The sequence below is a fragment of the Corvus brachyrhynchos genome, unplaced genomic scaffold (assembly GCF_000691975.1).
Source record: "Corvus brachyrhynchos isolate BGI_N302 unplaced genomic scaffold, ASM69197v1 scaffold21, whole genome shotgun sequence".
Classification (NCBI taxonomy): Eukaryota; Metazoa; Chordata; class Aves; order Passeriformes; family Corvidae; genus Corvus; species Corvus brachyrhynchos.
In genome coordinates, this window is record NW_008236924.1 from 4,237,914 (window position 1) to 4,250,039 (window position 12,126).

The window sequence follows — 12,126 nt, forward strand, 5'->3', positions numbered from 1 at the left end:
ACCGCGCTCCCGCGCACCTGTGTCCCGGCGCGGCCGCCCGCGCTCCCCCCGCCGCTTTTTCTCCCGTCAGGAATAAGAGGAACCATCCCTCTGCCCAGCAACTGGCTGCGGAGTTCGGTGGAGTTTTTTCCCCGTTGGAAGGGGGTTTTTTTGAGCGCAGTGCAGATGAGGAGGGCAGGAGGGAGCGTTCCCATCTCCTGCCGCTCCGGCTGAACGCTGTCAGAGGCTCTTTGTCTGGCCAGGCCTGAGGTTCCCGAGCTGTGAGACCTTGGCGGTGGCCGGGGAGAGGCCGTGTCATGGCCTGACAGACCTCACAGGCAGCAAACATTGCCTCTTATTCAGGCTGACTTTTTTTTTTTTTTGGTAAATTTCTCTCTACACTCACGAATTCCTTTAATTATGATATAATTAGTAAGAAGCAAAACTGATGGAACTTTGGGAGTTCTGAAAGGAAATAGATGCATTTAATAATTTTTTGCTGCAATTTGCTTTTGAATCCAAGTATAAGAGATGTTTCTCAGTGTGACCTTTTATTTGCAGCCATATATGTGTATTTCCTGCAGTTTTTCGGTGTTTTTTGTGTTTTTCTTCAATATGTTTTTGCAGCCTCAAGGTTCCTTGCTGGAGGATACTCTGGGCTTTAGGTAGTGATGCAGGGTTTGAAGATTAGCTCATTTGACAGGATTAATACCGAAACCATCTTTCTGTCTTTAGTTTCAGTAGAGCCACTGATGCCGGATAGATCGTGCTGGTGCGTGCAGTGCTTGGGAGGCAGGACTGTGTTCCTTTGGGAACACTCAGTGTTGCTGGTGCGTGCTCTGGGGAGGCGGGGAGCACTTGTCACAGGGTGCCCACGGAAGGGGCGATTTCAGGAAGGTGCTGACAGCAGCTTAATTTGTTTGTGGAACGGTTCACGCTTGTAGATACTCTTCAGCGTTCCTTGGGAAGAATTCCTCGGTCCTTGGTGGTGAGAGACTGCTGTGGGTCTGAGGTTCGTGCATCTCCTCAGCTTTGTTTTGCAGAGCAAAGCGGGGATCTCTCGCAGACATGTGCTCGGTGATGCGGTTGTGGGAGGGTCTCACTTTGTAAACAGAAGCTCGCAGAGGTACTTTCACAACACTTGCCTTTACAACGTGCTCTGCAGAACTGCAGCTGGTACGGTGACAAAACCGTCCTAGTGATGGAGCCTGTTATTTGAATATGCAACGAGGGTTGACTTTTCAGTAAAACTGCCTTACCTGTGTGCTGTAGTTAGCCTTGCTGGGTTGTTCTGGTGACTTGAAAGCATAGCTGCGTTCCTAAAAAAAAATGCAAATAAGAAAAGCATTTTTTAGGCAGCCTGGGGTCCTGCTTTCCCTAAGTCTTGCATTCTTTCTTCAGTAAGTAAATGTTTGTTGTCTGAGTGGTCCTTCATTTTAGTCCCACTGCCTGTGGAATGGGAAGAGACAGGGATTTTCCTCTGTGCCAAGTTACCACTGAGACAATTAAAATCTTTTGATGGTTGAACAGGACATAGTAGCTAGAAATAACCAGGTTTGCTCGTCAGGTCATATATTCATTTAGACATTTAATTCCAGTCTCATCTGTGTTTGGTAACTGGAATCAACTTTTTTTTGGGAACCTGCTAAAACTGAAAACAAAAACCCACCCCAAAAAAAGCACCACGAATCTCTGGAAGTTCCACACAGCTCTTTGTCATAGCTGGGCTACTCTTGCAGGTATCAGCTTTATGCAGCCTGTTGATGGGGCTCCTCCACCTTACAGCAAGACTGTCTCAGAGCTTTTATTTTTGAAGCTCGTGGCTCTGAGTGTGCCACTGCTGCTCAAACTTCCTGTTTTGCCAAGAGGGAAGTGTGTGTGTGTATCTCCGATGTCTGTGTGTCTGCCCCTTTTGAGATTTGAATTTTTCGATAGATGCTTGCTTTGAGAAGGCCGATTTCCGAAAAGTCAAGAGTGCTTGCGGCAGAAGGGCAGAATTTGGTTTAGTCTTAAGTGGGATGCAAAGTCCAGCATTTAAGTAATGCCTCTGGGCGGGAGGGGTGGTGGCAGGTATTGTTTTGCATGGGGATTTGTTAATAGCCCTGGCACCTGCTGCTCTCAGACATTGCCCCAAACAGGGGAGGTCGCTCAGGTACCATTCAGTTGTAAAGAGAAATGTGCATATTCTGAAGTAAAGCTATTTTAAGTGCCAACTTAATCTTCCCTTAAGGGTGTCTGAAGTTCCCGGCAGCTCCTGACAGATTTTGTTTTGTGGAGAAGGAAATGATAGCAGCAGTTCTTGGGTCTTGTTCTCCAGAAGTGGTGATACAGTGACTGCTGGCAGCTGCTGGCTTGCTGCCTTGTGCACGTGTTCGGCTGTGGCCATTTAAATTTAAATGGGTGGTTGTTCTTGAAGATCTCTGTTCTTTACCATCTTGATGTGAGTTTGTCTGTAGTGCTCTCCTGGCCTTTCCAAGTTGCAGAGGCCCTGGACAGCCTTATATTGAGCTGGAGGGAGAAGTGAGTCCAGACTCCAGTGCTGGGGAGGGTGGGTACAGCCACAGAAGGTCTGAGTGCCACAGATATCGCTTGACTTTAAATGCTGAGGAATTGGAGCAGGTGGACTTGTTTCTCACAGAGTTCTCATGTGGAAATTTTGCTCTTTTAATGTAACTTTTGATGCCTTATTACTTCACTTTGTTGGCTTGTTGGTTTTTAGTTACTATGCACAAAGTATATTTGAGTCATTTGATTTGCAGAGCTGAGCGTTCAAGGAAGCAGAGAGTTCTTGGATTCGGGTACATCTGGGCCACTCCTACTGAGTGTACATTCACAAGCTGCTTTCTCCACGGGACCCTGATGGTTTCAGACGTCAGGATGTGCAGAGGCTTGCATAAGGCTCAGTGTTGCTTTTCATTATCATTTCCTTGTTGTCCATTCCTATGATGCAGGAGTGTGATGTTCGGGTAATGACAGTGAGGAAGTGAGGTACAGGGAAATCTAGAGCCAGATCTTTCATCCCTAAGAATGGCTTCTTCCAGGAGCTGGGTGTGAGGAATGAGTGGGGCATGTGTGTAAGGCTTCTGGAAGGTTGTTAGAAGTACTGAAGGCCAGCAGAGTCCTCTTGAGAATTAATCCATGATGAACTTGAGTTCTGATCTGCAGCTGTGGGAGGGTACTCTGGTTATAAAGTGTTGGTGTTGCCCATGTGAGAGTTACTCCAGTGCTTGGTTTATTAACTGATGTGTCTGGTGCCATTTCCCTCTCTGCTAAAAATAAAATGAAGGAACCAAAGCCACGTGATCCTCACTACTCCTGTAAACATTTCTGAAAGAATCTCCTACTACAGACTGTTGATTCAAGGTGTAGCTAACTACTGATAACGTTATATCCCTGAGATACAATAGGCATGGCAGTGGTTTGTTTTAGCAGGGAGCATAAATTTCCTTGGTCAGTCGACATCTTCTTGCTGAGGAGATGAATTCTGTTTGGCCCTCAGTGATTCCTGCGGGCATCATCTCCCGCTCCCTGCACCTGCAGAGAACAGGCTCGTAGTGTGCTACTGTCCCCATGCCTCTGATCTCACACACATCCCTCTTTGCCACTAAGATTTACACTGTTTGGAAGATGGTATTATTTCACAGAAAAGAGTGTGTAGCTGGAACTTGTCTTGCTGTGCAGCCTGATGGCACCCACCAGGCCTTGTATTGAAGGGCAGTCCTGTCTCAAATAGCTCTAAACTTACCTATAGAGGACTTCAGCCATGGTGGGCATCCAGAAGAACGGGAATTTCCCCAGTGAGGACCCTCTCCTGGCCTGTGTTACTGTTTGACCATAAATTTTTGAGGTCCTCAATGGCTTAATGCTTTCACGGTGTGATGATGCTGCATCGCCTCTTGATCATGGTGGAGGTGTGAGTGGGTGGGTGTTAGGAGCTGTCACAGCAGGACCTGCTGTGTGTGAGGGTGTGAGAGCAGCTCATTCTGAGGGTTTTGGAAAGTCTGTGGGATCCAGAGCTCTCCTGCACAGCAGGTTGGATCCTGGAAGCGTTTTATCATAGCATTTGGCTGAGATTGCCCTTCCTCTCCGTGTTTCATTGTATTTGTTCTCTGATTGCTGATTAGGTGTGAAATATCTGTTTGTGTACGTTGTGTTACAGGAAATGACTTGGTTTCTCTAGAAAATACCTGGTGTGCCGTGTGAAATTTGAATGGCTGATGCCTTCACATTTCATGTTCTGAAGCCGAACGTGTCTGTAAATAGCAAAACCAGAGGTATTTTCTTGCAGATTGGACAGTTTTGCAAGTGATGTTTTACTGAATATAATGACAGAAACCTCTGTAATTTCTGCTTTCTAAATTTAACACTTACTTGTAAAACTTGAGCGAGAGAGATGTTGTTCAAGCAATGTCCTGGTTAATATACTGTTCGCAGTTGTAAGTCCGACAATAGTAGCAACAAAATTGGCTTTTACAGGTGTTTTTTTGGGCTGGATTCTGCCTTTTAGACTCTGCTGGCTCTGCTAAATGACTATATGTGCGGGTGATTTCTTTTGGAAAAGTGTGTCTCCCACAACTTGAACCTTTTTTCCCTAACAAATCTTAGGTTGTTGAGGGTACAGTGATTCAAGTTTTGCTGTTACAGCTTCTTCTCAAGCCTTGGTAAAATCAGTCATAGTGCCTCAGTTTGATGCTGTAGCAATTACCTTTGACTTCAGAGCAGCATATTCTGCATGGTCATGGATTTGTTGATTGCCTCTCCCAGTGTAGCAGCTTCTTGTTGCACCTCATTACACCCTGTTCCCAGAAGTGGGGTTAAACTCTGTGATGTGCAACAATTATTAAGTTTGGGGTTTTTTTAGTTTCTCCATGTTAACTGAACAAACCTGTAGCTCACTGAAGAGGTGAATTCTGAATATGGTCAAGCTACTTGAGCCCCAAGAAAAAAGTAATATTCTCTAAGATATAATTGCAATGGTATTCCTTAAAAATATATTCATAACTCAGAAATCGGTGTTACGGATGATGATCGATTTTCAGTGCAATTGCTTAGAATACACTTCTGCTTTTCTTGCCTGTGACTGACAGCTTGTATGTAGTAATTTTGATTGCTTTTCAATTATTTGCTGTGGCATTTAGAAAGGCACAGGGAATAAAAACATCTGAAGGAAGAAACTTCAGCAGGCAGGGGGTTGTCCTAGGAGTTAAAAGACTCAACAATTTAAGTGAATGCCACTTCTAATACCAAAAAACTATAACCTATGTTTTGTTCTGTCTGCACAGAGCCATCTGGTGCAGAATGGTAACACGAGGGTTTGGCATGGCTGCAGAGCTGTGGTGCCATGCTGAGGAAAACTGTGAGGTGGAAAGTTTTGGAGCCTCACTTGTTCAGTCACAGGTAGGAGCAGAGGCATTGCTTTGGCTGATCTGAGTGGGTGCTCCTGACCCCAGTGCCCAGGAGAGGGGAAGATGCTGCCCTGTGTTGGAGCAGGTGCCAGCTGAAGTTCTCTGTTCTTGTTAAATTAGAAATCTGGTTCCACTGTGGCTGCTCACAGTAGCTCTGCGGCAGTGATTAAATGTGCGACAGAGATAAAGATGGCCTGGGTGTGCATCCATCTCTTTTGTGTCCAAAAGCACTGATGAAGCCAGGAGGCATTTCAGCAGTGTGTCTTGCCTCTACTGAAAGGTGGTAAAGCACTTGTTAAAATTGACATGCTGACTCTTTGTGGTTATCATTAAGATTTATCTCACACGGTTCTTTGGAAAAATGGCAAAAAGAAGTTGGAAGAAAAGTCACCTTGTGTATCACTTTTCCTCTCAAGGGCAGGCTGATCCTGGCTGGGTGCCTTCACTGCTGTCTCTAGCACAGCCTGAGCAGAAGGGTTGTGCTAAGTTGTCCCAACTCATTGCCTGGACTGGTTGTAGCCTTGGCAGTGATGGAGCTGCATGATCCACAGGTGAATGAATGGCTTTTCCAGCAGCCAGCAGCGTCCCCGGCTGCCTCTGTGGGGCTGAGGTGCTGCCAGGGCTCTGGGTGAGGAGCAAGGCTGCAGGTGGAAGGGGCACCACATGTGTGGCATCAGGGAAGGGAGTGTTTTGGGAAGTGTTTTGTTCTGGCTGAATCACAGGGCAGCACATCTCTAGTCCTGGAGGCTTCCCCAAGTATTTTCCCATCCTCCTCCTCGTGGGGTGGAGCACTGGGGTAGGAAGGGTTGGCAAGAAAAGCTTTGAGTGAGTTCTTGATAACACTCACCAGAAATTGCACTGGGGACTCCTTTTGGATTTTTAGACATTGACTTTTGCATGTGAGACACCAGAAGTGTTGTGCTGGATGGAGCAATCAAATTGTTGCCTCCAAACCAAAGGACAGGGTGCCTTTTGGTGGGGTATTCTTTAGGAAAAAGTGAAGAGTGAATTTCCTGTACAGTAGTATCTCAGCACACTGGAAACTTCCAGTTTCTTTTTCAGCCCCTGCAACGCCTGCAGCGCTGAGTGTGCAGTGAGGCTCTTGCCCTCAACCCTGCTTGAAGCTTCCATGTTCCACTTGTTTTGGAGGAGTGTGTTCATGACTTTCCCTCCCACTGTTGGTGGGAAGATAGAAACCTGCTGTTTCCTAATTCAAGAAGGGTGAGGAGCAGAGTGGTTATCACCCTTTTGATAGTTCCTCCCCTTGCCCTGATGTTACTTTGTTGTTTGGTTTTCCCAAGCACCTGTTCAGACTTCCTACTGTTCTGGCTAATGTGGTGACTGCCCGCAGATTTCTAAATAACAGCAGTAAAACAAGTCAGATTCCTCTTGACTGTAGTTGGCTGTCCTCTCACAGTAGGTTCACAATGTTTAGGAAGCTGGATTCACTGCAGAAAGGTTTGGAAGCCTCTCAGAAGCATAAGTTTGTAGTACCTGATGCCTGAAGCATGAACCTTCCTAAGGTCATGGCTTTGAGTGTGCATACCAAGAAATATATAAGCACAAGATAAAAGTATTGCCCTGCTAGTGTTCAAAATTTCTGATTTCAGTTTTAGTAGGGATTCATAAAAAGCAGTTGAAGTGGTAAGTGAAAATTAAAACTTAATTTTATATGAATAGAATAGAATTTTTGTTTCTTTTGGAAAAATGGTGCAGCTGGGTAAGGGGACTTACATCCTGAATGCCACCTCATTTTCAGGAGGTTATGGTTTTGTGTAAGAGGCATCTTTTTATTTGGACTAGCAAAGTGGCATTATCCCTTCCTCTGCTGTGGGTAAATGAAAACTTCTGCAGAAGATGAGATTTGTAAGCCCCCCCTTAAATGTTTGTTGCTTTCAAAGAATCCCACGGATTTAAAAAAACCCCAAACATCATCAACCAAACCAGAACAAGCAATAGGCCAGTTAATTTAATTTAATTCAACCCAAACTCACACTTCTTAGCTGTTGAGGTTCTAATACAGTATTCACTCTTTGCACTGTACATGTTGTTCTCTAGTTCTGCTTCATTCTGGTTACAGCTTAAGCTGTAATGAATAGAGCATACATACAAAAATTAGAATAGCCAAGTTTCATTTTGCATAGTTTGAATCTGTTTTTCATTTCATGGATTTAGAAACTTCATGTCTGAAAAATGAATGCTGTGTTTATCAGATGTCTTGCTTATGAGCAATTTGTTTGATAATACATAGAGGAGCACAAAAATAAGGCTGAAAAGGGGACAGATCTGATGACCTGGTTTCAGTTTGGGGTTTTTTTGCTTGTACTCTGACATAAGAAGATATTTGTGGGTATTTGTTCTTCGTGAGGATTTGCAAAGTTCTGGTAATGCCAGCAATTCCTCTCTCACTGAAACAATTAGTACTGATTAAAAGAGCCAGATTTAAAGAGAATGTGGTTTATCATTTAAAATGTGTGCAGATAAGCAAGTATGAGAGTCTGTCCTCTGCTTCAGGCTCCTGGCAGTGGTCTGAAAACTTCTGTGTGTTTGTGGATTTCTCTACACCGGGGTTCTGGGTGAGATCGTACCTCTTCTCTCCCACTTCCCCCTCCTGCGTCCCTCAAACCGTGCTGTCAGGTGCATTTCTGCTTGAGTTAGGATGCTGAAGTGCCAAAGCTTTCTCTTGCACTGCTCTTCCATCCAATCCATAAGGAAAACTGTCTCCATTGAGTGAAACAGGGAGGCTGTTACCCAGTTATCTTGGAGACTGAGACTTGGTGTTCTCTCGTTAGTACATTCTTGATTTAAAATCTGTATGTGGATAACTCCTGACCTTGATAGAAATGCTTCAGGGTATGGAATTACTCAAAGTAGTCCAATCTGCTCTCTTGATTTTAACCTTTCAGGGTAGTTCATATGTACATATGGACCCTGAAAAGCTTTAGTACTCTGGAAAAGGGTACTAAAAACTGGCCAAAGACAACAAATACCCACAAGCATATTGATAACAGAAGTTTGGTCTGCATCATAATCTGTGCTGTATTTTTTGCTAGTGACTATTTAATTAGTGAGTATTTAACACTTCTGGATGATAATGGTCCCGGATAAGAGGCAGTGTACTTTTTCAGACATGAATGTAGGTCAGATGCCTGTTTGCTTTTTGCTGCAGTGCTGAAGCTGAAGGAAGACTGGAGCAGTTGGGACAAAGGGCATGTCCCCAGGTCCCCAGCAGCACAGGCTGCCCATGGGCTTCCAGCAGACTTCTCCAGCTGCTCTGTTTGATTTGAAGCTTGCTATAAAGTGCCAGTCTGATTATTACTCTGGTTTCTTCTGATATGCGTGCCGTGGTTTGGGTGGGGGTTTTGTCCATATGGGCTCCAGTTGGGCTTACCCCTTTCCCTGTGCAGGGATTGATTCCTGTAAGTTTTGTCACAGTGAGTGTAGGCCTCTTTGCAGCCTCTCTGTGTAAAGGCTTAAAGTTCCTGTGCTTGGTGATGGTACTTTGTATGGAGGAAACTTTGGTGACCTCTGTTTGCTTAGCTTCAAGTATTTCTTAGCTATCAAGTAGATATAATTTAATTTTCTTTCCATTTTGGGGATTTTTTGGTTTTCTTTTGACCGATTTGGTTTTGATTTCAGAAAAGCTTCTTTAAAACATGAATCTTTGCTAATGAGAATTAATTTCTGGCTTCCATCGCAAGCAGTTACTAATTTTGCTTTGTTGTTGTTCTTAGTCTCTTCTCCTTTTTACCTTTCCATGCAGCATTCCCAAGCAAAGATTATTTCCCAATTCCTCTTTCCTTCTGTGTCTGTTCATTTCTCAGTGCACAAGTGTTGGGGCTGAGTGAAGTAATGAGCTATGGATCACTTAGACTTCTTTGCATCCTCCCTTCATTAAGAGCAGTACAGAGGTAGGAGTTGACCTTTTAACTATGTGTCAGCAGTAGTCACTGTATGGGAATTGCATCCATTGCTGCTTCATTTCTATGACCAGAGTTAAAGGATCTGGATCCCCTGGGACAGGAGCTGTATGGACAGAGGGATAATCCTGAGTGCTGAGGTTAACACTGCTCTGCTTTGTCTTAAACTCAGCTAACTCAGTGAGGCTGTGCTGTAGCTGGAGGGAAGTTCCATCTCCTAAAGACTTTTGGGGTAGCTTTAGCAATTCCCTTCCAAGCTTGTTCTGGGAGTATTTTAATAGGGAGAACTTACCCCAGTTGCTGCCTCTCCTTTGTGAGGGCAGAGGGTGAATAATCTGTTCCACTGAAATGGCAGGAGCTGGGAGTAGCCTGTCCTAGGCACAGGGCACCTGTGACACCAGCAGTGGGGTTGGTTGTGTTAGTGGATAACTTCACTATGGAATCACAGAATGGTTTTGGTTGGAAGAGGCCTTAAAGAGAATCTAGTTCCAATGCCCTGCCATGGGCAGGGACGTGTTCTATTAGATGAGATTGGTCAGAGCTCCATCCAACCTGGCCTCGAGCACTTATAGGGATCCAGGGGCATCCACAGCATCTCTGGGCAACCTGTGCCAGTGCCTCACTACCTCACTTCCTCACATTTAATCTAAACCTACTCACAGATTATGGCCATTCCCCCTTGTCCTGTCACTCTGTGCCCTTGTAAGAAGTCCCTCTCCAGCAGACTGTTTGGCCCAGGCTATCCAGATGCCTTCAAATGTCATCTTTCCCTCAAGTTTGTTTTGGTAGGGTTGTTTTTCTGGTAAGGAGGCTGTTGATCTTCAGTCAGTTCAACCATATCTGGGGTTGGTGGCTCGTAGGAATTACATGAACTTTTTGTCATCTCGTCCTCTTAGGAAAAAAAAAAAGATCACCGAAGTTTAAGGAATAAAAGGTAGTGGTGGGGGCAGGCTGTGGACTGATCCTCAGCAAGCTTCCAGTTCTAACTAATAAGAAGTAGGTATTGGGAACAGCTTTATCATGGGCATAGGTGGAATGCAGGGAGAAGCATTAGAGTTGCTGGCCTGGAAATGGGAAGGTTTGAAGAGAGCACTGGAAGCTTATGGGGCAGAGTTGCTTCTGCCCCTGGCAGTGATGTTTGGGCCGGCTCACGTGTGGGGTGTGACTTACCTGGCAGCTACCAGTGTGGTGAGATCTGCTCAGGAGATATCCCTAGCCCATGCTGCTGCTGCAGGGCCCTGGCCAGGTATCTGTGTACACTCAGAGGAAAAGGCTATTAGTGTCATTGTTTATACTGTATTAGTTAATTACGCTTTGGATGTGGCCGCCTCCTTTTATTTTCATCCTTGGCTTTGATTCTGTCCAGTTTGTGCCTGAAACAGTCTTGGCAGGATCTTCCTCTGTTATTTTCAGGGGATCAGTGGCTTCTTTCTTGCTTTTCTTCATCCTTGTTGCACACGGTCTCTTTTACTGCCCCAGCCTTTCTGCAGAACATGTTCTGTCCCTGGCTTCATTGAGTAGCATCGTTTATAATTAAGTCAGGAATAAACTGTAATAGGGCTTTCTTGGCCAGGTGTTTCCACGATGGCTTTCCAAAGCAGGTCCGAATTGGGAATGTGCTACAGTGACTGCAGATCAGTGCTTGTTCTCTGGACAGATGTCTTTTTGGGTTTATGAAATTGAAAATTTGAAATTGCCTGTAACAGCAGCTATATCTCTGCCCCTTTGTGTGCAGTTCAGTCTTGCTGTGGCTCTGCCAAGATGGTCACATCCCTGGTCACGCTGTTGGGGCACGTGGGGTGTCTGCAGCTGTGCCTCCAGCTGCACTGGAGGGGTTGGTGCTGCTCTGATTTTTATTCAGAGATGTCCAGTGCTGCGGGAAAAGTGCACCCTGTGGCTGTCAGCATTGCCTGTGTTGGTGGGCTTCTGATTTATGCCACTTCTTCCAGCAAGATTAATGGATTGAAGAACAGCTTCCAGTGACAGAGCCAAGAGTGGTTACTGGATAAGGGCTATTTTTTCCCCTTTTTAATGATGTGGTTATTTTCAAGGGAGGAAGATTGGTGGCAGGCAGTTGAGGACTGCCAGTATGTTTACCATAATAAAAACACTTGAAAATTTAAGCTTTCTTTGCTTGATATGTTTCATTATTTGCTGTATGGTGAGAATTTCAGGAGGGTAAAGGTACCTGGCTTTCTAATAGAAAGCCTCCTCCTCAGGAAGCTGAGCCCCAATGTTTGGTATTTCACGTAGTGAATTGCAGTCTGGTGTGTTTAGTTGGTGTAGTACAAATTCAGGAGGTGACTTTGCCGGTGGTCTTTGTGTCATCCTGCTGCTGAGTCTTGGCTTGTGACCCCTTCCACAGTAATCATTTGGGGTCTTTGGTGGAGAGGGTTTGATTAAAAACATCTGCAAGATACAGTCTTGTTCTGTCCAGAAATAGCACAGAGTGGTCTGAAATGCTGCATATCACCTCAAGTTTAGGCTGTAGCTTGTCCCATCTAAACAGCAAATGAATGCCAAACATTTGATAACAGACAGTACTGACTCCCTTGAGGAGAACATCAAACAATGCAAAACCATGACGTTCCTCATCAATGGAGAAGGGCCTGTCCCTTCCTTCATCACTAACCAAGGCTCTTACCTGGTTTAATTTCTTCAGTGTATCTCCACCAGAGTTACAACGTGGTGCTTACCCAATCTGCAGTGGCTCACAAATTTTCTTGTTATTTAAATACTTCAATGTTTCCATGCTCCGAAGGTGAACAGTGCTGTGATCAGATGTAGGGGACTACATCTGAAGTTTATTTTTTTAAAAAACT